Below are 27,966 nucleotides of genomic sequence, written 5' to 3'. Positions count from 1 at the left end.
TTAGGAAAAGAACCATAAACCATAAAAGTAGTCACTTCCCTAAAATCCAGTAATCTCATTCCACCAGCTAACTGCCCCCCAATCTCCTCAATTTAAGATAAAAATCCTGAAAACCTGATACTCTAATGTGACAGAAAGACTACCGCAAGACCCCATGTTTACCAGAAACTGAAGAAATGGGTCACGTTTCCTTTCTGATTCACAAAGAAACGTGTCCATTAGTAGTGAGGGATGCGTATTATTTCAAATCCTGCCTTGTAGGGCTCATGCGTGTTCTGCTGTCTTAGTTCACACAGCTTCTTTCTACTCCCCACGCTCTGCAGCTTCTGGCTCCCAATAAGCCTGGAACACGCTGACATTGCCTATCCTGACATATACACTTGGGTAGCAGCTAGAATGATGATGAGAAAAAGGGAAGAAGAACTTCCCGGAACATTCTGGAACATTCTGGCTATTCCTCTCTGCAATGATTCCCACACTGTCCACGTCAGTCATTATCTAAGGGCCATCTGCCTGCAGAAAATAAACTGAATTACAGCATCTGGAAGTTTGTACAATTTCAGATCTGCCGAAATCAGCCAGTTGGAAGTCCTGAGGTTCAGAGGTCAGAGGCCCGCAAGTGGCTAAGCGACGCTGTCTCTCCATCATGATCCCTGCTTCCACAAGGTGCTTTTTGTTAGTTCATGGGAAGCAAGGGGGCAATCCAAAGCAACACATTCAGAACTGCCCAGCAAGGCTCACACAACCCAGGTGCGCACACACACTAAAGCATCGCCAAGCCCCGTGTGGTCCCAGCTGAGTCTTCGAAAGCCCATGACATCATCCTTTGGACAGGAGGAGGTGCAGATGCGAATCCTTGAGGCCAAAAGAGGAGTGAGGGAGCTCTCCCCAATGTAAGAAGGCATACTCAGCCCAGAAAAAATGCCTAGGAGCGGCCAAATCCTTTCTCACACCACCAGTAATATCTCCTTTGGGTGTGGCAGCCAACATGCTAGTGGGAACTTCTTTCTAGAACAGCAGGTTTGAATGCACCAGCATCCTCTCGGGTCCTAAAATCTGTTTTAAAATCAGCACTAAAATTCCTTTGTACTGACTTACTTCGTAGTTAAAATTCAAGTGACAAAGTGGCATCGTTTGCTGCCAGGATTACCTGGCAATTTCCACAGCCTTGCATGTGTCAGAATTAAATGGGAAACAGGGTTGATAATTAGGCCTGGAGGCTGAGCGCTCCCATCCTCCCTCAGTGCAGTCATAAGTTAGCGGATATGGTCTCCCCGCTAGGACATCCAAGAGTCAGCAGAGGATGGCCCCCTTCTTAAACGCAAAAAGACCCAGAGGCTCAAAAGGACACTGTTGTTCAGAATTCAGAATCATTGACTCAAGCAGATAACTAGTCTAGAAAGAGGACATCCCAGCGCGGTCCAGGACAGGACAGCCTACAGCACGGAGGGGCTGCTCCAGATCCAACTTTCTGACTTCGAAATCGAGCCCCTTCCTTGTGGGAAGGCAACACTCCAATGGCAGAATGTCCAATACAGGATCCACGTGACTTGGAGGACAACAGGACTCCCTTCGGACGCCAAAGCTTAAACTGGAAACTGCTTCCCAAAGCAGGATTGTGGGAAAGACACCCCGAAATGTGCTTACTCTCTCTGTGATTACATCAATGGTGAAAAAGACATTTTACCACCTTGGTGCCTGGTGGCCAAGCAACAGCATTGGGACCTTCTACTCCTCAAGGTCAACCATCTGAAACGATGGCGTTCCACCCTCTAACTGAATACGCCACCCTCCGCCCGACGCCCACATGTGCCAAGCAGCACAGGCTCGGGAGAAGCCACAGCAACAAGGCAGTGACCTCGTATAAGAGCTCAGTGCAAGTCACGGGCAAAGCCTCCTCCGGGTCTACAAGCTGAGCGCTCCCCTCCCCCCACAGTGAGGTCACAGATTACCTGGTGCGGAAACCATAAATCACCGACATATTCTAGAAAACAGAGAAGACAGTCAAAAGGTGAAGAAACTACAAAGCCCCAGAGGGTTGCCTCGGGCTGGGGGTCGGATTATTTTAAAATGAATATTTAACTACCCATTGAATAAGAAACAGTTTAGGTTTTATTAAAACAAAAATGTCCCCAATTGACTCAATTCCATATTATCCTTATCCTTCTCTTTTTAGCTCAGGAGCCACTTTAGCAGAAATAACATCCGAGGTCCCTGCATCAGAATTCGCAGGGAGAGCCTCACTCCAGAAAACACTGCACACGCGTGTGGCCAGCTGTCCCTGCAGCAGCCCTTCGTGATTCACAAGCGATAAACCTTTCCTAGAAGCTGCACCCCATAGCCACCTTCACGGGCTCTTAAAACTGTCTCTTCACTGAAATGCATTAATAAAGTTTAAACATCAATTATAAGTTACTAAGTGCCCATCAGCACAAGGGTTTCGGTTAAAATATGCAACCTTCCCAGCCCGACCTACTCAGAATGAGGAAAAATGGAGATTTAAACATTCTTCTAGAAACCAAAGGTCGGCGGAGCGGTGGCCTTTCTCCTACAGATACAGGAGAGAAATTAAAATTTCAGGTCAGTCTTAAAAGCTCAATTTAGAAACTGAACCAGAGTAAAATCACAAGAATACAATGAAAATAGATGAGACCCACCTGGCATCATAAAGATGTTTAATGGAGTCACGGAAAGAACCCCCCACCCCACCCCAGGTACAGGCTCAGAGAACCTATAAACTGTTAGACCAGGGTTTCCCAACTCGCAAGAATTGTACCAGTGGTCACGGGGCTCAACTAAGCGACATCTTGTACGCAGTCAGTCAGTCACCTGTCACATGGCCCTATGGCCATGCTCGGGAGGTGGCCAGACGACAAAGCAGGAACCACTCCGGAGCTCATCCAAGACAGTCTACAACCGCTCGATGCCCTTCTGTGCACTGTGGAGGAGAGGGACGTTGCCTCCAGGCAGAGGACTCAAGGAGAGCTTCCCAGAAGAAGTGAAATGCGATCCGGGGTTTCGGGGAGAGGTAGAATGTCGGAGAAGATGGTGAAGTGTGTGAGTGGGGTGTATCACAGGGGAAGCGAGCGGTAGATGAGGCAGGAACAGCCAAGAACCCTAGACGCAACAAAGAGCCATTTGGTCAGAGCCGTGCTGGGTTGGAGCATGAGTGTCTGGTACCCCCTGGGGCAGGGTGAACTGAGGAAGCCCAAGTGTGGGGCCAGCAGACAGGAGACTAAAGGTCATCTAAAGGGAACAGAGAACGTCACCTAAGGTGGACAAGTGCGACTGGAGGGGCTGTGAGGGCCAACACGGAGAGCCGGAGAGCCGGCCTCTCCTCAGACTTGTGGGGTAAGATAAGAAAGCAATCGGGAGATCGGATTCCAGGTGGGATCCCCAGGCAGGGGAGCAGGCAGGGACAGCATCGGGGCAGGCCACGCAGGGGCAAGGCTCAAAGGAGCCACTCCACGGACCTCCCGGGCCGGAAGAGCAGCCGATGAGGGAATGCTATCCTGAGAAAAAGACGAGATTTCATCCCGAGGAGGGGGTCACTGAAGGCTCGTGAAGCACCAGAACGAGAGTGGGATTGAGGACGATCAGGACAACACGGCAGCTCTGCAGCAGGACAGACGAGACGGGGAGAAAACCAGAGGCCAGAAGCAGGGACCACTGAGAACTCAGGATTTGAAAATACTAAGAAAAAGCAAAAGCACACCAAAAAAACAAAACCAAACCACCCCCACAACGATAAATCACAGCCCATTTTTCCAGACCGCTACGTGTGCAGAAAGCATCTAGAAACTGGGCAAGGACTCGATGAGCAAATGTCCCTGGATTTAAGACAATAATGCAACTACCGAGAATGCGAACTTTCTCGCTGTGAGCTGACGTAGGGATTAAGGGAGGGATACTAAGGCCACTGCTTTGGCGGGGAAGACCCATCTGGAGAGTCTAGAGGCAGACGCGGTCCGGGTTGCAGAGGATCAGCCGACTCTGCACGCGCAGCCCCTTTCCGAGACCGTCTCTAGCTCCGCTCTTCCTGCATGACGTCACCTTGGACAATCTCCGTCCCTCACTTCACATACACGTGCCCACTGGATCCTGCTCGGAGAAATCAACAGTGCGCATTTACGGTAAAGAAAGATGCTGCCCCAAGGGCAGGGAGGCAGCTGTGGGCTGGGAGTTGGGGTATGCAAGTGCTGGAAAACGCCAGCCATTCAGAGAAGGAAAGGAGTGGGGGCCCTGGGTGTCTCAGTCAGTGAAGCGTGTCGTCTGCCTTCAGCTCAGGTCATGATCCCGGGTGCTGGGATTGAGTCCTCGTTGGGCTCCCTGCTCAGCGGAGGAGTCTGCTTCTCCCTCTCCCTCTGCCTCTCTCCCCACTTCTGCTTGCTCTCTCTCTCTCAAATGAATAAATATTTATTAATAAATATTTATTAATATGCATTATGAATAATTATAATAATATAAAGATTTATTAATATTTAATAATAAAAATAAATAAAATATTTTTTAAAGGAGGTGCCGTTGCAAGAACAGAGAAAAAGGAATTGAGGAGGCAAACGTGGCAGAGGAGAGTGGGGCAGGAAGAGGGGGAAGGGGGCACCTGGGAAAAGGAGGAGGGGAGGGACAAGCATCCAAGAAGCAGCAGGCAGAGACTTGGGTGCCCTGACAAGGTGCAGGCTTTTTTTTTTTTTCTCAGCGTAACAGAATTCATTGTTTTTGCACCACACCCAGTGCTCCATGCAATACATGCCCTCCCTATTACCCACCACCTGGTTCCCCCAACCTCCCACCCCCGCCCTTTCAAAACCCTCAGGTTGTTTTTCAGAGTCCATAGTCTCTCATGGTTCATCTCCCCTTCCAATTTCCCTCAACTCCCTTCTCCTCTCCATCTCCCCTTGCCCTCCATGTTATTCGTTATGCTCCACAAATAAGTGAGACCATATGATACTTGACTCTCTCTGCTTGACTTATTTCGCTCAACATAATCTCTTCCAGTCCCGTCCATGTTGCTACAAAAGTTGGGTATTCATCCTTTCTGATGGAGGCATAATACGTGTATATGGACCACATCTTCCTTATCCATTCATCCGTTGAAGGGCATCTTGGTTTCTTCCACAGTTTGGCGACCGTGGCCATTGCTGCTATAAACATTGGGGTACAATGGCTCTTCTTTTCACTACATCTGTATCTTTGGGGTAAATACCCAGCAGTGCAATTGCAGGGTCATAGGGAAAGTCTATTTTTAATTTGAGGAATCTCCACACTGTTCTCCAAAGTGGCTGCACCAACTTGCATTCCCACCAAACAGTGTAAGAGGGTTCCCCTTTCTCCACATCCTCTCCAACACATGTTGTTTCCTGTCTTGCTAATTTTGGCCCTTCTAACTGGTGTGAGGTGGTATCTCAATGTGGTTTTAATTTGAATCTCCCTGATGGCTAGTGATGATGAACATTTTTCATGTGTCTGATAGCCATTTGTATGTCTTCATTGGAGAAGTGTCTGTTCATATCTTCTGCCCATTTTTTGATATGATTATCTGTTTTGTATGAGTTTGAGGAGTTCTTTATAGATCCTGGATATCAACCTTTTGTCTGTACCGTCATTTGCAAATATCTTCTCCCAGGCTTTTAAGGACAGAAACGTGGCAGGCAGCCTGGGGCTCTGGCAAGAGGGAGGAGGGCAGGACCTAGGCTCCCAGCCACACCCACATTCCTAAGCAAAACTTCCAACCTTCAGGAAAACCGCATGAAGCTCGAAAGCAAATCCACAGAAAGCACAAGATGACGAAGGTCTATGGTGACAGTGGTGGCCGGTCCAGCGCCATCCCAGGTGTGTCTGCAGAGCGGATCTGCCCATTGGCTCCAGGCTGTGCCGCTGGTGCCAGGGGATGGCTGGGGGAGCAGCCTTGCCCTGATCTTCCCAAATACAAGACTGCTGACTGCTTTCATTCAAGACAGGCTCAGGACTCAAACATTAAATTCGGGGGTATTTTCTCTCTCTTTTTTTTTAAAAAAAGTAGGTCTGCTGATCGGTTCCGTATCGCCCCCTCAACTATGAACATTGCCGGATGTGGCTATTTGAAAATGCTGAGAGCAGCATGAAAAAGTGTCCCAACTCCCGATTTTTTTCTTTTTTGAAAGAGGTTCCATCGCCCGTAGGTACCTGTGCTGCTCCGCGGCTGAATTCTGCAGCGGCAGACAGCCCGAAGTCAGTAGTGTTTCTTTAAGCAGGCATCAGGGCAAACAGCAAGGGCTTTCGAAAGCTAGAGATCTCACACGGACGTGCGTGACACGACACGTGTACGGCGAGGAAAGGAAACCACTTACATCGGGGCTTGAGAGTTGTTAACTATACGGTAACACTGCACCCAAAAAGCAAACGGCTTGCCTTCTTTTCCTCTTCAGTACACGTGGCCAATCAGACATTCTCCTGCTCGCACTTAAGCTCAGGATGTGTGGAAGAATGACAAGCACAAAGCCAGTGCCCCGGGGAAGGGCTCTGGGCTCTCGGAATTCACCCTTGGGGAGAGCTTTCCCCAAATCAGACACGATCTCTTTAGTCACCAGCTAATTGTTTTCTGTACAAATAATGACACGTACGGATCCATACCGGTTAATAAAGAATCCGAGAGTCGTCTCGGGTGCACATTCAAAAGCCAAGTGCAGGATATTACAATTTCCCTTCCTTAAATGCCTGTCTGTCTTGGGGCCAAAGCAGGAACACCTGGAGACCAGCCCCAGGGACAGCTGGGGCTTTGTGGACAGCGTGTCCTCGCATGGGGACACAGGGCTCACATTTGGGTCACTTAATGATGCAATCAGCCGGCCCTGAGACCAGCAGAGGCAAATCCTACCTCCCTGAACAGAGTAACAGGCACTTCCGAAAGTTGAATCTAAAGACAAAGAGAAACGCACTTGGACTTGGAGCTTTCACACCCAGATCCGCTATGACCGCCCCCTCCTTCGGACAGGTGGCGGTCACTGTGCAACCTGCTGGTTTGGCAGTATGAAACACTGCGGAAGCCTGCAGAAAAGGAAAGGTGGAAAGTGGGATTTCATTTCTCTAAGCACTGACTGGTCCTAATGACATCTGGGAAGAAAGCAACCCAGCTGTTCCCCATTTAGTCTCCATGCAGAGTCACCCCATGCAGAACGCTGGAAGCTGGTAGGAGCTGCTGACCCTGGAAGGGGACACGGTCTGAGCAACGGGAACAGAGCTGGAGGGAAACACCTCCCACCTCCTAACTCCCAGACCGGACGGTGAGATGTGGTCTGAGCCGCTGAGACACATGGGAACAGAGGGAGGAAAAAGAGACGAGCAAAAGGCAACTGCGCAGCTGCTTAAAACACAAGTCATTTCTGCAATGAGCTCTCTACGGACGTCGCTATCTCTGAAGAGTGACTACTTTATTTCTGCCACGATGGGCCAAATTTTCAAAGAACAGCCTTGCTTTCCACTAGGCGGTTCCGAAGGGCTTGCTCAATTGGTTGATTTGCATGGGCACTGGGCCCCTCAGCTCTCATTCTGACGGCCACATTCACCCGTCCTCTGTAGACTAAGAATCTCACCACTCAGAAAGAGAAGCGCACCTGAGGCTTGTGGAAAAACGGGGCCTCCCCATGCCTATTCACTCAGAACAATGCATCCATAAGACCGACCCTGGAAGCAGAGGTTTGCCCACACAACAGAAGGCCAGGATTCAATTCTAAATCTCACTTCAAGATGTAATTCTTAGATCATAGAGTTGAGGGTCCATATCTGGGCTCTCCACTCTGTTCCACTGGTTTTTGTGTCTGTTTTTATGCCAGTACCACGCTGTCTTGGTGATCACAGCTTTGTAGTAAAGCTTGAAATCGGGTAACGTGATGCCGCCAGTTTTGTTTTTGTTTTTCAACATTTCCTTAGCAATTCGGGGTCTCTTCTGATTCCATACAAATTTTAGGATTATTTGCTCCAGCTCTTTGAAAAATATCGGTGGAATTTTGATCGGAATGGCATTAAAAGTATAGATTGCTCTAGGCAGTATAGACATTTTAACAATGTTTATTCTTCCAATCCAAGAGCATGGAACAGTCTTCCATCTTTTTGTGTCTTCTTCAATTTCTTTCATGAGTGTTCTGTAGTTCCTCGAGTACAGGTCCTTTACTTCTTTGGTTAGGTTTATGCCCAGGTGTCTTATGGTTCTTGGTGCTATAGTAAATGGAATCGATTCTCTAATTTCCCTTTCTGTATTTTCATTGTTGGTGTATAAGAAAGCCACTGATTTCTGTACATTGACTTTGTATCCTGCCACGTTACTGAATTGCTGTATGAGTTCTAGTAGTTTGGGGGTGGAGTCTTTGGGGTTTTCCATATAAACAATCATGTCATCTGCGAAGAGAGAGAGTTTGACTTCTTCCTTGCCAATTTGGATACCTTTTATTTCTCTTTGTTGTCTGATTGCCGTTGCTAGAACTTCTAATACTATGTTGAACAAGAGTGGTGAGAGTGGGCATCCTTGTCGTGTTCCTGATCTCAACGGGAAGGCTGCAAGCTTTTTCCCATTGAAGATGATATTTGCTGTAGGTCTTTCATAGATAGATTTTATGAAGTTCAGGAATGTTCCCTCTATCCCTATACTTTGAAGCGTTTTCATCAGGAACGGATGCTGGATTTTGTCAAATGCTTTTTCTGCATCAATTGAGAGGACCATGTGGTTCTTCTCTCTTCTCTTATTGATGTGTTCTATCACACTGATTGATTTGCGACCAAAATTTAACTTTAAAAGAATTATTGAATTACAGAATTTAACTTAAAAAAAATTACTGAATTACTTGTGTTACTTAACGCCAAGAAAATAGACAGGAAGGGCTTGCGTTCTTAGATCAGTCCTTCAGTTATTTCCTAGGAAGAGTGAAAGGTCTGCCATAGACCAAATGCACTAGCTGAACTGAGCAAAGGGGCGTGCGCGAGCTTGGAGAAAGAAGATCCCTTATCCCGGCCAAGAGGGCTGACCATAGGATTCACAAAGAACTCTTAGCAAAACGGAAGTGGAGTCAATCACTCACAAAAATATTTTCTTTAAAAAAAAAAAAGAAAGAAAGAAAAGAACAGATAACAGGTTTTAGAAGTTGCTAGTCACAAAGGAGGCTCTCTCTCCAACTCCGGAGAAAGAAATGAAAAGATACTCTCCTTCAATTCAGTCAGAGTGACAGATCAGTACGGACGCAGGCTAGCCAACCCAACACGCACGCTGGTCAATGTCAGTTCCGGGTCTTCTGTGACTGGATGTAGTTTACGCACCTCGAGCCCAAGACTGCTGTTTTACATGCGATAGGGTGCCCTGGGCCCGGCAAATTGTGTTTTGACTTGGAAAGCAAACTATGGTGTTGTTTTCTGGTTTAAACCCAGCAAGGACTCCCAAGTCATTTCAAAACTGCCATCTCCCCGAAGACCAAGTGAAATGAGTCCCAACTACCTGTTGGGTCTTCCAGGTCAAAGGTGGGCACCCAGGGCTGCCCAAGGAAGCAGCAGCTCATCTTAACGTCGGTCAGGATGCTGAAAGATGGGATTCATCCCTCCTAAGGGCCTCTTTCATGTTTTTAAGACAAACAGAAGGCTTAACACTGGAAGAATCCTTGGGTGTGTTGTATAACCAAAAATCTAATTCTGTTCTATTTGTCATCCTCTCAGTATAAATTAGGGATAAAAATAAGAACTAGGCTACTACGCAGGGAACCAGATGGTGTCTTACCTTCCTATAAACACGGCTGTGTTTAGAGTGTTTACACGTGCGGGGGAGGAAAAAAGATTTTCTTTTTTTGCATTTGGCCATGAGTCACGTTGTCCATTTCAGGAGCAACAGGACTGAAACTTCCTCCCCACGAAAAACCAGCGCAGCTTCCCTAATGTTTAAAAACACAGTGTCAGCTGCCTTAGATTAGTCACGAAGCCCTCTTCCCCATCCTGCAGCTCCATGAAGGACACCATATGATCAGAGTGGACTCAGTAAATGCCACCAACAGGCCAGGAGTGTCCGGTTGCAAGCCGACTGCATCTTTGTAGGAGTCCAGAGGCTTCTTGCACTTTTCTGTGCTACTAGGTACTTAAATTGTTAGGGCAGGAGGCTGACTGAACAGTCCCCCATTTGCCCGCGTCGCTGCCCCCATCCTTGCTGAGCGACATGCTCAGGGATCGAACCTGGGAGAGGGCTGGGCTGAGCCATCTAGGGACGTTTCTGAGCTTACCGATTATAAGAGGAGCCCCAGTAACCGCCACCCCGTTCAATAAAAGCCCATTGCCCCGAAGCGAGGGAGCGTAAACAGAACCAGTTGAAAACGGCAGCCCACATTTTACAAAATGGTATTTCACTGTCCACTGGCGAGCCCTGCCTGCAAGGGTGTCAGCACAGGTGACGCTGGAAGGACTATGCCTGGGAGTGTTCGCCCCGCCCCAGCAGCGGCCTTGGCTTTGTGCCTCCTCTTCATAAAGCATCGGGAAAACGAATCCCTCCCCGTTGAGCAAAAAGCATGAAACGGACGCCTGGTGTTGATTTGTTTTGTTGGCTCCTACAAGCTGCTGGGATGGTTACCTGCCCTCCTTGTGATTCCCGTGAAAGTGATCTGAATCCAGAACTTCCCGCCCTTATATTGGATCGGTCCGCTGCCAGCGGCCTAGCCAGAGTGGTCCGCGCCTTCCTGCTTGCTCTCAGAAACCTGCATGTGTCCTCGGTGTCCCCATGTGATGGGGCTTCCTCTTCTCTGTGAACAGGACACTCAGCCCTCCTCAGGCTACCTCGTATCACCCTCTGCTGTCATCTATGGGCCTCCCCATGTCAAGGACAGTCATCATGCCCCATGCCCCTTTGAATCCCTGTGGCGAGGCCTCTGTAATGAGCATGTTTCAGAAAGACGTCTGAGGAGGTCTCCTTCTCTTTACGTCAAGGGCATGTGTAAACACTAACAGACCAGGCACCGGACCACAAGTCAGCTTCCAGAGACATCCTTTCTATGTGACATCACTCCTCCATCAGCACCACCCAAGCAGCTACCCCGGTTGGAACCCAGACACCGCCTGCTCCTCATCCAGGTCTAGAGCACGCAGGGCACCCAGCAGGGGTCCGGGGATCTTTCTACGGGCCCGTCCCCCCCCAGGACCTCTCTGCGCACTCAGAGATGTCCCCACGGACAGAAGGCAGCGCCCGTGAACAGTCAAGACAGGAGATTCCTCTGTAATACGATCCTCATCTTTGCAAATCTCAGGAGTCTACTGACAATTCTCTTAACCCATCTTTCATAGATATCAGGAGAATTACTAAGGAAAAGTGATTGTGAATTTATGATGTTTGGTTGAACAAGCCCCAGTTCTGCAGGCGCGGATGGAAAGGAGATCGGCAGTTCTGTCTCCTGGACTTCCGTTCCCGCAGGCTTTCGGGCACCTTCGCACAGGTGGGGTCCTGAAAACACCTGGGGCTCGGCTGGCGGCCTGTCCACCTTGCCCCTGCCTGCTCACTCCTGGGCCCCTGCTCCCCCAGACAGCGGCAGAGAAATGATGAGATTCAAGGAGCTTCCTCCTCCACTGTCCAGCTTCCAACTTCACACGTGGCCCGAAAAAACACTGTAGTGCTCTGGCCGACAGGAACATGCAATGATGATGCAACTGACGAAACCAAAAACTTAAAAGCACTGTAGGTAACGAAGCACCGGGAAACCACTAGTTCTTGGGGGCATTTTATGCTTGACTTCAAAATACGCACCTTAATCTCAACGTTAGGTTTTTTGACTCAGTTACTTTATGATTCTGATGATCCCTTTTCAGGCCTCTGGAAGCGATGCTACTCCGTGAGGACAGTAAGTCTAACAACGAATCCAGAGCTTTAAGTAAAGACTACAGATCTCTAGCCTAGAAGACGAGACAATGACGCTGAATAAAGTGCAGGGACAGCGGCACATGGACCTGCCCTGGCTCTGGGTTTTTTGTTCAAACTATAGAGACTCAAGTGTTGGACAGCAGGTTAGACATTTTGTCAGGTTAGGCTTCTCACCCACATCCACGCTCCTGGACCGCAGACCGCCGGCATCTCAGCCAAGTTCCTCATCTCCCACCAGAGACGTTTTCACCCACTGCCTGGCGGTACCCAGTCATGGCCAACACCAGGGAAATGAAGCCAGGAACAAAACCCCTCATTTGAATGGAAAGCTGACGGGATTAGGGGGGAGGAGGAAGGCACTAAGACTTGTTACTGTACAAGGAACGAAACGTCTTGGCCATTTACTCTTTGCATGCTTCAGCTTGCGCTGGGAGAAAGGGCACGGCGAGTCACTATTGACAGGCCGTGCCCCATTTCCAAAGATTGCAAAAGAGCTATAAATCAGAAAAATGGCATGAGATTTCGGTGACAGCTGCTTTTCTCAGAGACTCCTACGATAGAACAGCAAAGCACAACTCGATGCGAGGGCCTGGTGTTCCTACCATTCGCGACAGAGACCCACTCCTCACCCCTTCAAATCAGGTCTCTTCTATTCTACTACTCAGGGGTGCACAGGGATCTCTCAACAGAAGCTAGAGAGACACAGGTCCGTTATAACCATCCTAGGACGAGGCGGGGGGATCAGGAAGTTCCCAGGCTGACTGACTTCCCTCCGTTGTGAACCTTGGGAGATGCCAAATTCCCCAATATTTTTCTTGGCTTGGCCAAGGATGGCAGACAGGAATTCACCTTCGCAGACAAGGTTATTGCACCTGAGCAGCAAGGAATGACCATGGTTCTACTGACCCATTCCGTAAAAGGGAAGAAAAGAATAAGCATACTAGAAATCTGAATAATTGACTGGTGTTAGCACTATACCTAATCCCTCCGGCTTCAAATGATAACCCGTCAACAGAAATCTTCCTCTCACCTCCTCTCTGCACCTCTCCCCTGAGCTCCTTTCCATGTCAGCCCGACAAGTGGGCACGGGCTCCTTCTGCTATGACAAACCCATGGACAGAGGAAGGGCAAAGAAGTGTCAAGGACGTGAGCTTTCCTCCCTGGTGGACAGTCACTCTGGAAATGGCTCAGAAGATGTCTTCAGTGTGGCTGAAATCCCCAGAGGGAGCCCCCTTCTCCTCAATGCCAATTTGCTTTGTCAGACCCACCGCTGTCTGTCAAGAAGCCACGGGCTTCCCTGAGCGAGATGTTCCGTGGAAATTCCTGAGCCAGCCCTGGCTTGTCGACAGAAGTCGACAGCTTGGGGAGAAGCAGCTGTAGAACCCCAGCCAGCGGGGCCCGGCCCTCGGCAAAACACCGCCTCGCAAGAACACACCGCACCCCCGATCAGTCCACCCCCGCGCCCCAGAGCGCCCAGGGCACGGAGACTGGCACTGTGTCTCAGAAGGACTCACGACCATGTCAAAGGAGAAGTCGAATCAGGCCACATTCCCTAAATGCAGACCAAACGGAACTTTCCTTCGGCTGGTTCCAGCACACTCTCCTAAAGCAAACTTAGAAAGAGAACTGGAAGCTAACCATCTTGGTGCCTCACCCAGCGGTAATGTAAGGTGAGATTTATTACGAAAGTTTCCAAGTCACTCTTCCCTTCCAGTTTGATGCCGAAGCTCTGGGTCCAGATAGGAGGATGCCAAGAGCAGGGCAGGCAGGAGAGCTTCCGAAGGGGCTTCATTCATCCCCAGGCAGAAGGAACATCCTAAGAGCAGCCTCAGAGTCCGTGACGTCTTCTAGCAGTTGCACCGCCATCATCGAACACAGGGCAGCAGAAAATCCTGCTTCATCACCAGAAGCCCAAATATCTCCTCTAAACCCGTGAGACTCCGAGTACAAAAGAAGTCCGATAACTCTAGACATTACTTCCCTCTTAGGGTAACTGATATTCACAAAAGGAAAGGAAAAAAAAAGAGTCAATCCTCATGATTTAGATTCCATTTTTGTGAATTCACCCATCTGCTAAAATTGATTTTTATAGCCCAAAATGTGTACATCATCTTTGAGTTCAAAGCTAATGAATGAACTATATATTACATACGCTGTCTTTAAACGGAAACACGTGAAACCGGGTTCTTTATTGATGGGTTGAGGACGCCGTTGTGACCAGAAGCTTACAGGACCCTAACTGTGGATGGCCCCTAGGAGAGGCGGTTTGGTATGAACGGAACCTTGTTCACGATGAACAGCCAGAGCAGGGCACCCGAGTAAGGAGCACGGACTGTAAATGCAGGACGTGAACGGAAACACCCTAACAGAGTCCCCAGCTCCACCCAGGAATGTCAGCACTGGCTGGCATGCAGGCACGCAGGTGGCCTGTGGGATCTGTGTGCGCGCAGTGTGCAGCGTATCACTTGGTGGACGGAGATTGGGACCAGGCAACGGAAACTTGAAAGCGATCTGATCGTTCCCGCAAAGCATCATGTTGGCCCTCCGGCCTCCGCGGAGCACAGAGCTCACCGCACGAGCTGTAAGCTGCGGAGCGCTGGTGCCTGCATGCGTGCCATTGACCACTGTGGGCAGAGACCTCTCTGAAGTCATGGCAGGGGAAAATGAGACCCCTCAGAAACAGAAAGCTGGACAATTACCGGCCATCGGGGATGACAAGCCGGTGGCCCAAGTCATCAACCGAGTGAAGGCTCCGGGCAAGGCTCCCAGGACTCGTTAGAGCTCCCACTCTATAATGCGAACCAGATCCCCATCCTCTACATCAGAGAATGACCCTTGCCCCAGAGACTGAAGGGATGATTACAGTCTACAGAATTGCGTCTCATTACACTTGCGATAATATATTCCTGACAACTGAGGCTATTCACTTGAACTTCCAAATGCCAGCACACGTCACACGTGGCCCCCTCTGACATCTTCCCATCTGTCATGTGTCCAGTAGGGAAGTGTGTCCTCACTACACAGCATAGAAAGGAGGAAAAGCAGAACCGGTTCAGAACGGTGCAAGGCTTCATTGAACGGCGTCATCTTGAGTACACTGAAATCTTTAATATTAAAAATGAAACAGGCGATACAATCCATAAATGCCAGAGAATAAAAAGATCCAAAGGCCTTCCTTTCTGGCTTCCTGATGGCCTCAGAGTTCTTCGCTAGCGACTTCTCCCCTTTCATTATAATCTTAGGAACTGTAACTACCACCTTCTGGAGTGGAATTGTTTCCTTTTAAACCGCTCACCTTCTTTTATAATGGAATACAAAAAAACAAAAATAAAAACCGAGCACCTCTCTCCACTTCGGCCTGGACATGGTCGGTCATCACAAGAAAGTGAGTAAAAAATCACAGAAAAGGTTCGCATGTGTCTTCAGACTAAGCAAAGATACTGATCGAACAGACTGTTTTCTAAGTTTAAGAAGAGGAGTTTCTCCCATGATCCAAAAAGATAAGTTGGCAGGCTCCACAAATATATTCATCAAGAAAGACAGAAGAGTCTGTAGAGCGATAAACCAAACCCACAAGTTGGAGATATGAGTCAGGCACCAAAATTTCTATCCCGCCAGCATCAGTCAGGGCTTTCTCTTGCGTACGCCCCGAGGCTGGGAATGTGGCAACCTAACCACACGTCTCCAGGAGTTTCCTGGTTGGTTTGCGCACTGTTGGCTGATTTCTAGAGGAAGCACCAAGACGGGCCGGCCGCGTGCCAACAGGAACGGACCAGAACAGGAAGAGGGGTTTCAAACTGGGATCAAGCAATCCTGTAGTAAGAAATTGTGAGAATTTTTTTAAAGAAATGACTATTCCATCTGGGTTTTCCGCCAGATCTGGCTCTAAAAATTCCCTGATCTCTCAGAATACGAGACGCTAAAATAAGGACACGTGCATCTCTAAGTTAACTGGGAGCTTTAAAGAGATCCGGTGGCAACTTGAAAACAGGGTTTAGCGCCACTAAAATCTTGAACCGAAAAGCAGAGAAATGGTTGGTATTTGACTAAACTTACAGCAGACCCTCCTGGGAAGGGAGAGAGGTCAGCAGGGGACACGTTATCTGGAAAGCCTGAAATGCGGAAAGCACTTAAGAAAGGACAAGATCAAAGGTGCCCGGTGAAGGCGGAGAAAGTGCTCACAGAGAAGGAGCCTCTGTCTGCCAATTAGGGTGGGAGCCGGCTCTTTGTTTCCCAGAAGCCAACAGTTACAGGACTTACACTGGGGCATAAATTCTAATTAACGTACATCTTTCTGGGTTCCCTGCAGAATTCCCGCTCACCAACTTCATCCTTCAGCAGGGCTTGAGTGCTTGGCTCCCCAGCTTGACAAAGGGCTGGTCTGTCCCCAGCCCAGCCGGGGAGGGAAGTCTGTGTTCCAGGCTGCCCTCCTGCCTTTCTGGAAGGTTAATCTCTCTTCTGCAACTGGCTGCAAATAATTGCTTCTGTTGAGGCAAGCGTCGGGCTCCGGGTGCAGGTGAGAAGCGGGATTTGGCTGGGCGAGAGGGAGGGGTAATTGGAAGCAGACAACAAAACATTAACGAAGGGAGAAAATGAAAAACCCTAACTTTCAAGGGAATTCAAGGAGAACAGCGAGGAGTGAGCGGACAAGGGGGGAGAGAGCAACATTGCTGGCGAGCAGGCCGGGAACACCTGCGACTTTTGGAGCTCACAAAAAGCGTGTGCGTCCGAGATCCTGGCCCCTGTCCTTCCAGCCTGATCCTAAAGCGGCTGGACACTACCCCAAACCACAGAAGGACCGGGGAGAGACGGAAGGTCTAAGCCGATCCAGCTGCAATAACAAATCCAGAAGGGCCCAACCATGAACACTTTGAAAAAAAAAACATGATTCAAAGCAAGGGAAAACCCAGCGCCACAGCCAGGGGTGGGGGGGGGGGACTTCAAGAAGCACAGGACCTCACCAGACAGCATTCTCAAAGCCATTTGGAAACCGCCTTTCGATGTGGTGTTTCAATGACAACAGAGGCCCGACTGCTCGAAGAGAATGGGATCAAACAGAGAAACCCTCAGAAGGACCCGGCTCCTTGAACAGAGACTTGGCTGGACTTTTATCTCCCCAGGAAGACCTCCTCAGTCCCCAGCCGGCCTCTACGCCCCCAGGCCACTGAAAGCTTCAAGAGTCTTCTTCCCGCTCCCCCTAAATTTTCTAAATTGATCCCAGCAAATTACCCGTCTGGGTACCTATTCTAGAGCTTTTGGAAAATAAACAGTCTCCCTTTTGTGCTAAAACCTGCAGCTACAGAATGTAACTCCCACCAGAACAAACTCTGGCCCAGAACTTCCCAAGTCACTGAAAAGACCCAGAACTTGTCATCTACCTGGGACAGCTAGGTGTGAGTAAATTGACAACTCACACTCTCTTTTTCATGACAACTTCTAAGAAAGGCTCCCCAGGAGAAGAAATGGCCCTATGACCCGAGTTCAAAACCTGTCACTGCTTTCTCTGTGTAGCCTGGACTTTTTTTTATTTCTTTAACTCTCCCAAGTTTTCTTCTGCTGGAAAAGCAAGATAATCACAGCAACCAGGTTACAAGAAAGCTGAGTTTTCAAAACTATGTGTGTCAAGTTCCCGGCCCCCAGCCGGGCCTCAATCTGATTATCGCCATGACAAATGGAACTCGGTCCTCCACCAAAGGGGTCCCGATGGCCAAGGGTACTGGAGGTCATCGATCCTGAGCCTGCCATGACAACTTCCTTTTGGGCCGTGTGGCTTAATTTATAAAATAAATTTAGCACGTCAAGTATTTTCTTGAATGCTTATTTCAGCTGTAGAAAATCTCAGGGCCCCTGGGTAGCTCGGTTGGTTAAGCGTCCAACTCTTGGTTTTGGCTCAGGTCCTGATCTCAGGATTGTGAGATCAAGCCCCACATTGGGCTGTGTCCTCAGCGTGGAGTCTGCTTCAGAGTCTCTCTCCCTCTCCCTCCGCCCCCCCTGCTCACGTTCCCTCTCTCTAAAATAAATAAATTACATCTTTAATAAAAGAAAAGAAAAGAAAATTGAATTATCTGGGAATTTGGTTTCTTCTATACCTCACAACTGCAAAGGCTCATTCTATGCCTCTCCTGACATTTCTTTTCCTCCTAGAAACTTTTCCAGAAAAACAAACAAACAAACAACAACAACAACAAAACACTAAAAAAACATCAATGTGATGCCCCCTGTAACATGTTTTTAAAGAGCCACAGGACAAGTTCTTGATAGAAAGCACAAAACGAAACGAAAACGTTCTCTTTAAAAATCAGCATGTCTCCTTTTATTTGAGAATGTTTTGTTCAGTGTAAAGCTCCAAAGAGCTGTTAACAGATGGGTCCCATTTTTATTTTCCCTAGAGATGGTAGTTTTGTTCTAAATCTTCAAGTTGGCTACGTCTTAAAAATGGACTTGACCGCGATGGGGATTTTTCTCAAAATCTCAGAATAACAGAGAAAGTATGAGCCTGAAGTAACTGCCTCAAACTAAATGAGCAATTGCCACTGGGGCACGTTTCTCAACTTTTACGCTGGAAAGACGTCAGGCATAAACCTGTTAACGAGATCTGGAGGCCAGGCACGTCCCCGTGCGGTGAGCATGCCAATTCCAGCGGCTTGCGCTCGGGCTGCCCGTCAAACCACGGGTCTGGGCCTGCGTTACAAGTCCATAAGCTGAAGCTCCGGCCGGGTGAGGGAAAGTCTCAGAACAGGGCCTGGGGCTCCACGTTGAAAGCCAAGTTTGCTGCGAACCACATCAGAGGAAGCCCTGAACCGCGCAGAGGGCAGGGCCAAGTACACGCAACCCATGAGCACCAGTGTCTGGGGGACCCAATGACAGCTCACGGGCAGGTAGAAGAGGCTGCGAAGCTGGGGCAGGGAGTTCCAGTGACGTACACGTTTTACCGTCAAAGGTGTGTGAGTAGGGACATCCTTTAAAGCCTCACAGCCTCCTTTCCCCTTCATTTAGGAGAAGATAAGCTACGTTGGATGAAAACTAGTTCGGGCAGCCTGTGAAGGCTCAGCCCTTGCTCTGATCTATTTTCACAAGACAAAATGTGGACCAGGAAGCTTTTTATCAATGCGAGTGGCAACAAATCGTGCTTATTATATTCTAAAGACAGAGCATAAGATTAATATCTAAAATCCAATCTTGGGGCACCTGGGTGGCTCAGTGGGTTAAGCCTCTGCCTTGGGCTCAGGTCATGGTCTCAGGGTCCTGGGATCGAGCCCCGCATCAGGCTCTCTGCTCAGCGGGGAGCCTGTTTCCCCCTTTCTCTGCCTGCCTCTCTGCCTACTTGTGATCTCTCTCTCTGTCAAATAAATAAAATCTTTAAAAAAATAATAAAAAAAATAAAATCCAATCTTATTTTTTAATTTGCCCATAATTACATCGTTTAAATTACATCTTTAAAAAAAAATTTAGAAACCTCCCAGAAAGCTACTAATGGACGCTGTTTGAGAAAGAATTTAAGGTCATCCCCAGGAAACCTGCCTCCACATGTTCATGTCCTTGCAAGATCCCTGAGAGTAAGTGGGACGTGTGACTTGCTTCTACCAATAGAACACAGCAAACGTGACAAGATATGAGTGACTGCATGATTGTATTATACAAGATTTCAATACCCGCCTTCTGGAATTCTTTCTCCCTGGCTGGCTTTGAGAAAGCCAACAGCCACGCTGGAGGAGTCCACATGAGAAGGAGCTGTGGGAAGCCTCTAGCAGGAAAATGAAGCCCTCAGTCCTGCATCCACAAGAAAAAATGAATTCTGCCAAGGGAATCTAGAACCATGCACCTCCCCAGTCAAGCCTTCAGATGAAACCCCAACTCCAGTCAATTGCCCTTGACTGCAGCGTTTTGGAAAATCCAGCTAAGTCACGTCCAGACTCCAGACCCACAACAACAGTGACATCATAAATGTTGTGTTCTTTAAAGTCACTAAGTTGGTTAATACATTAACAGATAAGTCATGGAGTGCTTGGGTGACTCAGTTGGCTAAGTATGTGCCTTCAGCTCAGGTCATGATCTCGGGGTCCTAGGATCGAGCCTCGGCATTAGGGTCTCTGCTGAACAGGAAGCCTGCTTCTCACTCTCCCTCTGACCCCCCCCCCCCCACCCCGCTTGTGCGCTCGCTCTCTGTTTTTCTGTCTCAAATAAATAAATAAAATCTTGAAAAAAAATAGTTAAATCATACAGATCATTAAAACTCAAGCTGTTTATATAGAGTGACTCAACCAATTTAAGATAAGTTTATATAATCATTTATTCAATTGAACTTGTCTATCATAAACTATAATTATATATTTTAAATACCCAATTTTAATAAGACTGTGTTTAACTACAACACAAATCAAGCATTGCAGAGAGCTCATTTGCATTTTCCGTTCACTACTCTGGGGTTCTCCAGATAGTGAAGCTTTAATCAGGTAAGAGAAAGAAGGTCACACAGGATCAAAACTTCATTTGATCATTAGTTACGAACCACAGATAGTTCAGCCTTTAAGTGACCTATAATTATTATGAAGTGTCCCATTAAATACTGTCTAATCTTATTTTCAAAATTCTGATAGATTATATAAATCATCCCAAGAGCATTCTGATTTTGACACCAGCAACAGAATAAATGAAACACCTGGGAGTTTGTGGTTGCTCTTGTTTTGAGAGAGAGAGAAAGATAGCAGGGAGAGGCAGAGGGAGAGGGAGAAAGGGAACCCCAAGCAGGCTCGACTCTGGGCTCAATCTCACCACCCTGAGATCGTGACCAGGGCCAAAATCAAAATCAAGATTCGGATGCTTAACTGACGGAACCACCCAACCACCCCAAGCATGCGGATTTTGGAACCGGCATGAGCAACATATTGCTAAATTGCATTACGTCAGCAGCTCATGGATGAGAATAACTGTCCACAAACTCAAACGCATGCAGGTTAATAAAACCATGAATGCAGACATGTGTAATTTACATAGAACAAAGCTGTTTACATGTAAGCAAACATCTCACTATGCCAGCATATCCTGCAGATTAAATACACTCCAGACCATGAGACAGTAGGTAAATGTACTAGTCAATTAGCACCCGCATAACAAAGCACCAAGGACTGGGGAGCTTAAAGAACAGGAATTTATTTTCTCACAATTCTGGGGGTTAGAAATCCAAGATCAAAGGGTCAGCTGATTAAGCCCCTGGTGAGAGAGCTCTTCCTGACATACAGAGGGCCACCTTCTTGCTGAGTCCCCACATGATGGCGGGAGAAAAGCAAGCTCTCTGGGGTCTCTTCTGATAAAGCCACTAGCCCATCAGGAGGGGATCTAGCCCTAATCACCCAGAGGCCCCATCTCCAAACATCACCACATCGCGAGGTAGTACTTCATCGTATAAATTTTGGGAAGACACAATCCATAGCAACACATATCAAAGTATTCCTTAAAGGCATAATTATGAGTTAATTTAAACATGATTGATATGCTTAAATAAATGACCGTCGTCAGTTAAAAGTGCGTGTAATGAAACACACTATGCTAAACACCGAAGGAGGAAAATTATACTACGTATACAGAGCAGAATGTTTTCAATCACGTCTTCATTTTGGGGGGAAGGGGAGGAAAATGTTTTCCTCATCTTGACATGTTTATCAATTTGAAACAGAACCAAATGTTCCCAGTTCATATTTTCTAGCACCTAGAAAGGATAGAATTCTTTGTTTCCTACAATTCATTCTTCTGTTGTCACTGAATATAAGCAAATGAAAATAAATACAGCTAAGCCTTGAACAACACGGGGGTTGGGGTGCTGATCCCACTCCAATCCCAAAAGCACCCCTGAAAATCCATGAATAATTTTTGATCCCCGAACACTTAACTAATACCCTACGACTGACAGAAAGCCTGATCAATAACATGAACAGTCAACACATTTGGTGTGGTGTACGCATTACATACCATAGTCTCAACATAAAGTAAGCTAGAGAAAAGAAAACGTCCCTGGGAAAACCACAAGGAAGAGAAAATACATTTACAGTACTATTCTGCAAAAAAAAAAAAAAAAAAAAAAAAAAAATCTGCATGTACGTCAGCCCTCATAGCTCAAACCCATACGGTTCAAGGGCCAACTGCACTACAGTCAAGCCTTCTGTTCCCCTACTGAGAAGACACTGACAAGGCTCTGTAATTGTGTTTAGAAACATTTTAGCTTATTGATTGCTTTAAGACTTAAATATGGTAGTTTTTTACTATTTTGCCATTCTCATAAAGAGTAGTAGCTACCAATGATTCCTTCTATTGGCTGTCTTAGATTCCTGTGAACCCCGCTGAAGAAGCAGCACATGGCTTCTCTTTGGACGTAAGCCCAAAGATGGCTAAGAAACCTGAATAGACAGTCTCGCTGTAATTTACACCATTCACGGAAATGCTTATTTCTTTCGTCATGGGTTTCTCTCATCGATACCATGCACTTAGCATAGAAAGTTCCTAGCCCAGAAATGATATTGAAGGATTATGGAACTACTTGGACAAAGCGGTAAGATCTCAACTACTGATGGGAAGGCTGAACCTAGAAGCTGTTTCAAACTATCATTGTCCTTCAGGGTCACGTAGAGAAAGCTCGCTAGATCTTCCGGAGTGTCCCAGAGGCGTGGGAGAAACAAAGGTATCACTTAGGGCAAAGCAAATGTAAGGACCAAGCCCCGGCTTAGCTGCCACTGGGAACATCTAGAACAGTAGCCACGTGGAAACCTCAGCTTTAGCCCTGGTGCTACTAATGGCCCTGGTGCTACTTAATTGGAAACTGAAAATGTAATTCTTGGAGCGCCTGGGTGGCTCAGTCGGTGAAGCATCTGCCTTCAGCTCAGGTCACAATCTTGGGGTCGTGGGATCGAACCCCACATCGGGCTCCCTGCTCAACAGGGAGTCTTCTCTCTCTCTCCCTGTGCCTCCCCCTCCCCCACTGGTGTGTTCTCTCTCTGCTTTTTCTCTCTCTCAAATAAATAAATAAATAATCTTTTAAAAATTTTAAAAAGTGCTTCTTTGCTGCCAAGTAATGGTGGACCCCATGGTACAAAGGCATGGAGAAGGCCAGCTTGCCCAGCAAACCTCCGCAGTCATCTGCTTTCTGCAGAAATGCCCAGAAATGGCATCACAATATCATCCTATCATGCCAGGCTGCCTCCCTGCCCTGAAAAATACACCTCCAGGAAGCCGGATAGTTACAGACCCCTCAGTGCATGACTGTCCACAGGCACACTGGGTAGTGTAGGCCTCACAGGCCGCCAAGCAGAAGGCAGGCAACACAATGGTTTTTTTATAATCTACAAAAAAAAATAAGTGTAGTCTAAATAATCTGGTGTGTTTACACACACACACACACACACACACGCTCGCGCACATATAGTACCCAATGTTTGCCATTTGCCACTCTGTGTGGCTAGAAAATGACTTCCCCTCCAGCCTATAATCTCCAAATTAGACTTTCTAACCAGGAAACCAAAGGCCAAAAACACACTGGGACTGTGACACCATAAAAATTAAACACACACACACAAATGTTTTTATCCTTCCTTTACATATTCTATTGCTAGGATGATTCCGTTGCTACAGACCATCCAGGCTTACAGAGTAAGGGCTGCGGAGACCAACTTCACCTTCCTCCCCCCTCCCTCCCTTCCCCTGCTCCAGTGCTGGAAGCATCTGTATCCCAGGCCTCACCACTAAGGGATGGTCAACCGTCCGAGAAGTAAGGATGCCCCTTACCTCTGAGCTCCCACAAAGGCTCAGACTGTGGGGAACTCCCTTAATTTACTCTAAACAAGACAGTCTTATGTGGGAAAGACATGGCCTGGAAAAAAATAAAAAACAAGAGAAAGGATCTCAAAGATGAAACAAGGTTTCTGATAAAACCAACACTCAAAACTCCTTGAAACAATCAAGGAGAAAGAGGGAGAGCTGGTGATAAACTGCTTTTGAAAGACATCCTTTATTTACATACAGAAGGCAAGCAAAGCCCACAGAAACTTAGGGCATTGCCCAAATAGTAAATGTTGTCAACAGCCCACTGGAAGAACGGCTGGGGTCAGCTGTATTTTCAGCACCAAAGCACGATTTTCCTAGCAAGTCAGTCTGTTTGCATTTTCTAAATTTAGTCCATTGCGATTGTTCTAGAAAGAACCTGAGCCGCTACAAAAATAAAGCATCCAGAAGGCAGACCATAAAAAAAATTAAATTAAAAAAATAAATAAATAAAAACCCTGGGGCTAAAAACGGATACTCTCATTTGCAAAATTATATGTTCAGCAGGTGCCCGGAGCTGCCAAGGCCTCAGCTGCCAACGCGGCCTTCCTCTGTCCCAAAGCCGCTCGCTCTCCTCCACCGGAGCTGGGCCTTAGGAAACGGCGAGGCACATTCAATATTCAGGTAGTGGGCGCTGAGCCCACCAAGGCTGCTCCAGACCCCCGTTGGTGAAACAGCCAAAGCCACAGGGCGTGCCCCTCATGGCTCTCTTTGGGAAAAGGGAGCCCCTCCTCCCCGCGGGAGTTCTCCCTGCGTTTATTCTGCAACTTTGTTTTATGCGGTTGTTACTGGTGGATAAGCTGTACTCTGGAGGGAAAATCCATCCGGCATTTTAAAATCAGGGATGCTACAGCAGGTTTTACCAGCACTGGAAGCAGCGGCATCGGGGCCAGCTAATCCTCGGCTGGGGGAGCTGCTTCAGCTGCGGCCGCGGCTCAGCGGCCCCGTCCCTCGTCTGCAAGCCAGGGACAGCCCGCGCGGCCCCCCAACGTGTGAAAACAAAAGTAAATTTAGAGATTGCCAGATGTCCCCTGGGGAGCAAAAGTGCCCCTGGTTGAGGGTCCCTGTCCTAGGTCCGCACAATAGGGTCACGTTCGAAACGCAGGCGTTGAAAAGGACAGAGCAGGTCTACGTGAGGCCCTGGGCGCCCTCGGAGATGAAGAGTCCAGGAAAAGCAGCAGGGGCCAGAACGCCTAAGCCCCATTTCTTATAGAGTCTGTGGACCCGTGCACGTCCCCAACCACCTAGAGAAAGCTCTGGAAGGAAACCCAAGACACTGACTGGATCGTGCCGGCCTCCCAAGAGCGATTTTGTATTTTACTGTTTTGCCCTGCTTGCTGCACTTGGGGATTCGTCAACCGTTTTCAAAATCATTTTGGTAACTTCTCGTATTTTTAGAAGGCTACCATTCAATGGGTTTCCAAAAAAGGAAGAAGAAGAAGGAGGAGGAGGAGGAGGAGAAGAAGAAGAAAACAAGGGTTCTTTTCTTTGTTTTATTCTGCAGTCACTTTGGAGTTCCGGTGGGACTCTCCAATCCACAGGAACGCAAAGCCTCAGGTGGGGGAACCGGATGCAAGGACTCGGGCTGTTGGGCTGACAGCAGCGTCGGTCGGGCCTGGCGTGAAGCCTGGTCCTGGCTACACTGGGTGGAACTCGGGAGAAAGTGTGTGTCGGGGGATGGGGGGTGCCGTCAGTGCCCGGGAATGACTGCCTGCCGTGGGGTCATCTTAGCCCTGAAACAAGAGCGTTAGCACAACGGAGTCAGGCCTAGTTCCAAACGGATGGTGACAGCAAGTGCTAACGGTGGTTCCGTGCTCCTCCGTGACCAGAGTTTGCTGGACGGTGTCTGTGAGCGGGGGGCCGGGGGCCACACTGCACGTGTCTCCCGCAGTCTCCAGACACCTGTCATTGCACTGTTAATCTCAGGATCGCCAGACCCATCACCCGGCCGCGCTCTGAAGCTCCGTGACATGAGGTCATTGGGTTCTGGGTTCTGGCTCCCCGCCAGAATCGCTAAGGAAACATCAAAAAGCGGGGTCGCAGGCTCGCCCCTGAATCGCTGAATCAGAATCCATAGGCTGGGCCTCAGAGTCTCGGCTTTCACAAGTTACCAGTTTCTTATGAAACTCTCAGCTTATTTGTGAATTTCTTTGATTTGGGGGTCAGAATCTTACGTAAAATACAAGAGCTAAAATCTAAGGATTTTCCCAGAGGTCTCCATGGCTCAATCTCAAAACAGCTGGGACACATTTACTTGTCACAAAAGGGGTCTTTCGGTCACCCACTATGTGCCAAGATACACTTCATGTACAGCGTCACAGACCGGGGCTGCTGCCGTGTATGTATTTAGTTACGTTACACCACGTGGGGGCACTCATCATTGCCTAGAGTGCCAAGGTGAACAGGTTCTAGAAGCATCAAGAAGAGTGTGTGACTACTGGGTATTTACCCTAAAGATACAAATGTAGATGTGAAGGGGCACGTGCACCCCAGTGTTCATAGCAGCAATGTCCACAATAGCCAAACTGTGGAAAGAGCCCAGATGTCCATCAACAGATGAATGGATAAAGAAGATATGGTATATATATACAATGGAATACTATGCAGCCATCAAAAAACGAAATCTTGCCATTTGCAACGATGTGGATGGAACTAGACGGTCTTATGCTGAGCGAAATAAGTCAATTGGAGAAAGACAATTATCATATGATCTCCCTGATATGAGGAATTTGAGAAACAAGAGAGAGGATCATAAGGGAAGGGAGGGAAAAATCAAACAAGATAAACCAGAGAAGGAGACAAACCATAAGACACTCTTAATCTCAGGAAACAACTGAGGGTTGCTGGGGGGTGGGGGGGTTAGGGATGGGGTGACCAGGTGATGGACATTGGGGAGGGTATGTGCTATGGTGAGTGCTTTGAAATGTGTAAGACTGATGAATCACAGACCTGTACCCTGAAACAAACAACACATTATATATTAAAAAATAAAATAAAAATTTAAAGAAAGAAGAAGGGTGTGCAAGACAGTGGAATGGGAAGGCAAGCAGAAGACAGCTTCAGAGAGAAGCTTGGTGTGGCTTCAATGCAGGGGGCCCTCAAGGGGAATTCAGGGAGGAAATGACAGGACAAAGGGACACCAGACTATTGATCAAGAAGCCCTTACATCTCCCCAATTCTTGGCTAAACTGTAGACCCACTTCTTCCAGATCTAGGCCCTTTACTTAGAGCATTTACTCTAGAAAATCTTACCATTGTAAATTCCTTCCTTGCCCCTTCAAGATGTAAACCTTTTCCCAGCCTCTTGCCAGTTTTAAAACCCAGGACTGGTTTTCTCAAGGACCTGGGAGCCATGCCTATGAACTCAGTCATTAAGGAAGAAGGGGCAGCTGTCTCCCAGTCTCTGTGGAAGCGAGCAGCCTACCTTGGATAAGCGCTAATTCACAAACACAGCTGGCCCAATCCCACTGACCAACCTCCCCACAACATCCTTCACTACCTTCCCACTAGCTCACCCCAGAGCTTCAAAGCACTTCCACTTTTTGTCTGGGTGGAATGGAGTTCAGTCTCCCTCTTGACCCCTACGGCAACAGTCCTGACCCCTACAGTCTTACTTAACTCTTGAACTTCCCCAGGGCTGTTTTCCCTTGACATTCTCGAAAGCACTTGCATATAAGGAAAGTCTGTTACTTTCTCTCGAGGGCGATGGGAAACCAGTGAGGTCTGAGAGCTTGGGATCTGAGTGGCTGGGTACAGACTAAATTTAACCTGGTTACCAGGTTACCAGGTTTGGAGACAGAGATATTAACCCAGTAGGAGTGAGAGCAGCCTCGAGGACAGTGAAGGAACTTTGCCTCAGGCTTATCAATGTGGTTAAAGAGCATGAAAAAGAAGGCCCTGAATATCTGGGAGCTGGGGTATTTACAAGAGAATTTGGCAGCCAACTATCAGAGAAGGGGAGTGAAAGAACGGGTGGCATTTAGAGCAATTCTGAGGCTTCTAGTTCAGGAAAGTAGGTAAACGTATTTGTAGAGAAAGATAAGGAAATCCAATTACCAAAGAGTCATTAAATGAATACAATCTGCTCTTACGTTAGGACAAAGTGCTTATTTTCAATGTTTATCATAAATATTTCAGAGTTAACGATCTGGGATTGGTCTCACCTGGGTAGTTGGCTGATTCTTCTCATTCCTCCTCTTCCCACTCAGCATTAAATAATTGGCATCCACCCCCAACAAGCATTTCTAAAATACTCCTCAAAGTCACTGCCAAGAGGGAGACCGTGTTTTCAGATCAGTGTGTCTCGG

At 47.8% G+C, this 27,966-nt stretch overlaps 1 protein-coding gene across 7 annotated transcripts in view; it reads right to left on the bottom strand.

Moving 5' to 3' along the window:
• Window positions 1-27,966, bottom strand: part of SEMA5A (semaphorin 5A) — a 465,678-nt gene that overhangs the window by 361,838 nt on the left and 75,874 nt on the right. The gene's annotated exons all lie outside the window — the stretch shown is intronic.

The sequence above is a fragment of the Meles meles genome, chromosome 3 (assembly GCF_922984935.1).
Source record: "Meles meles chromosome 3, mMelMel3.1 paternal haplotype, whole genome shotgun sequence".
In the NCBI taxonomy this organism is placed as follows: domain Eukaryota; kingdom Metazoa; phylum Chordata; class Mammalia; order Carnivora; family Mustelidae; genus Meles; species Meles meles.
The sequence above is the reverse complement of the archived record's forward strand: the minus strand, read 5'-3'. Positions and strand labels throughout refer to the sequence as shown.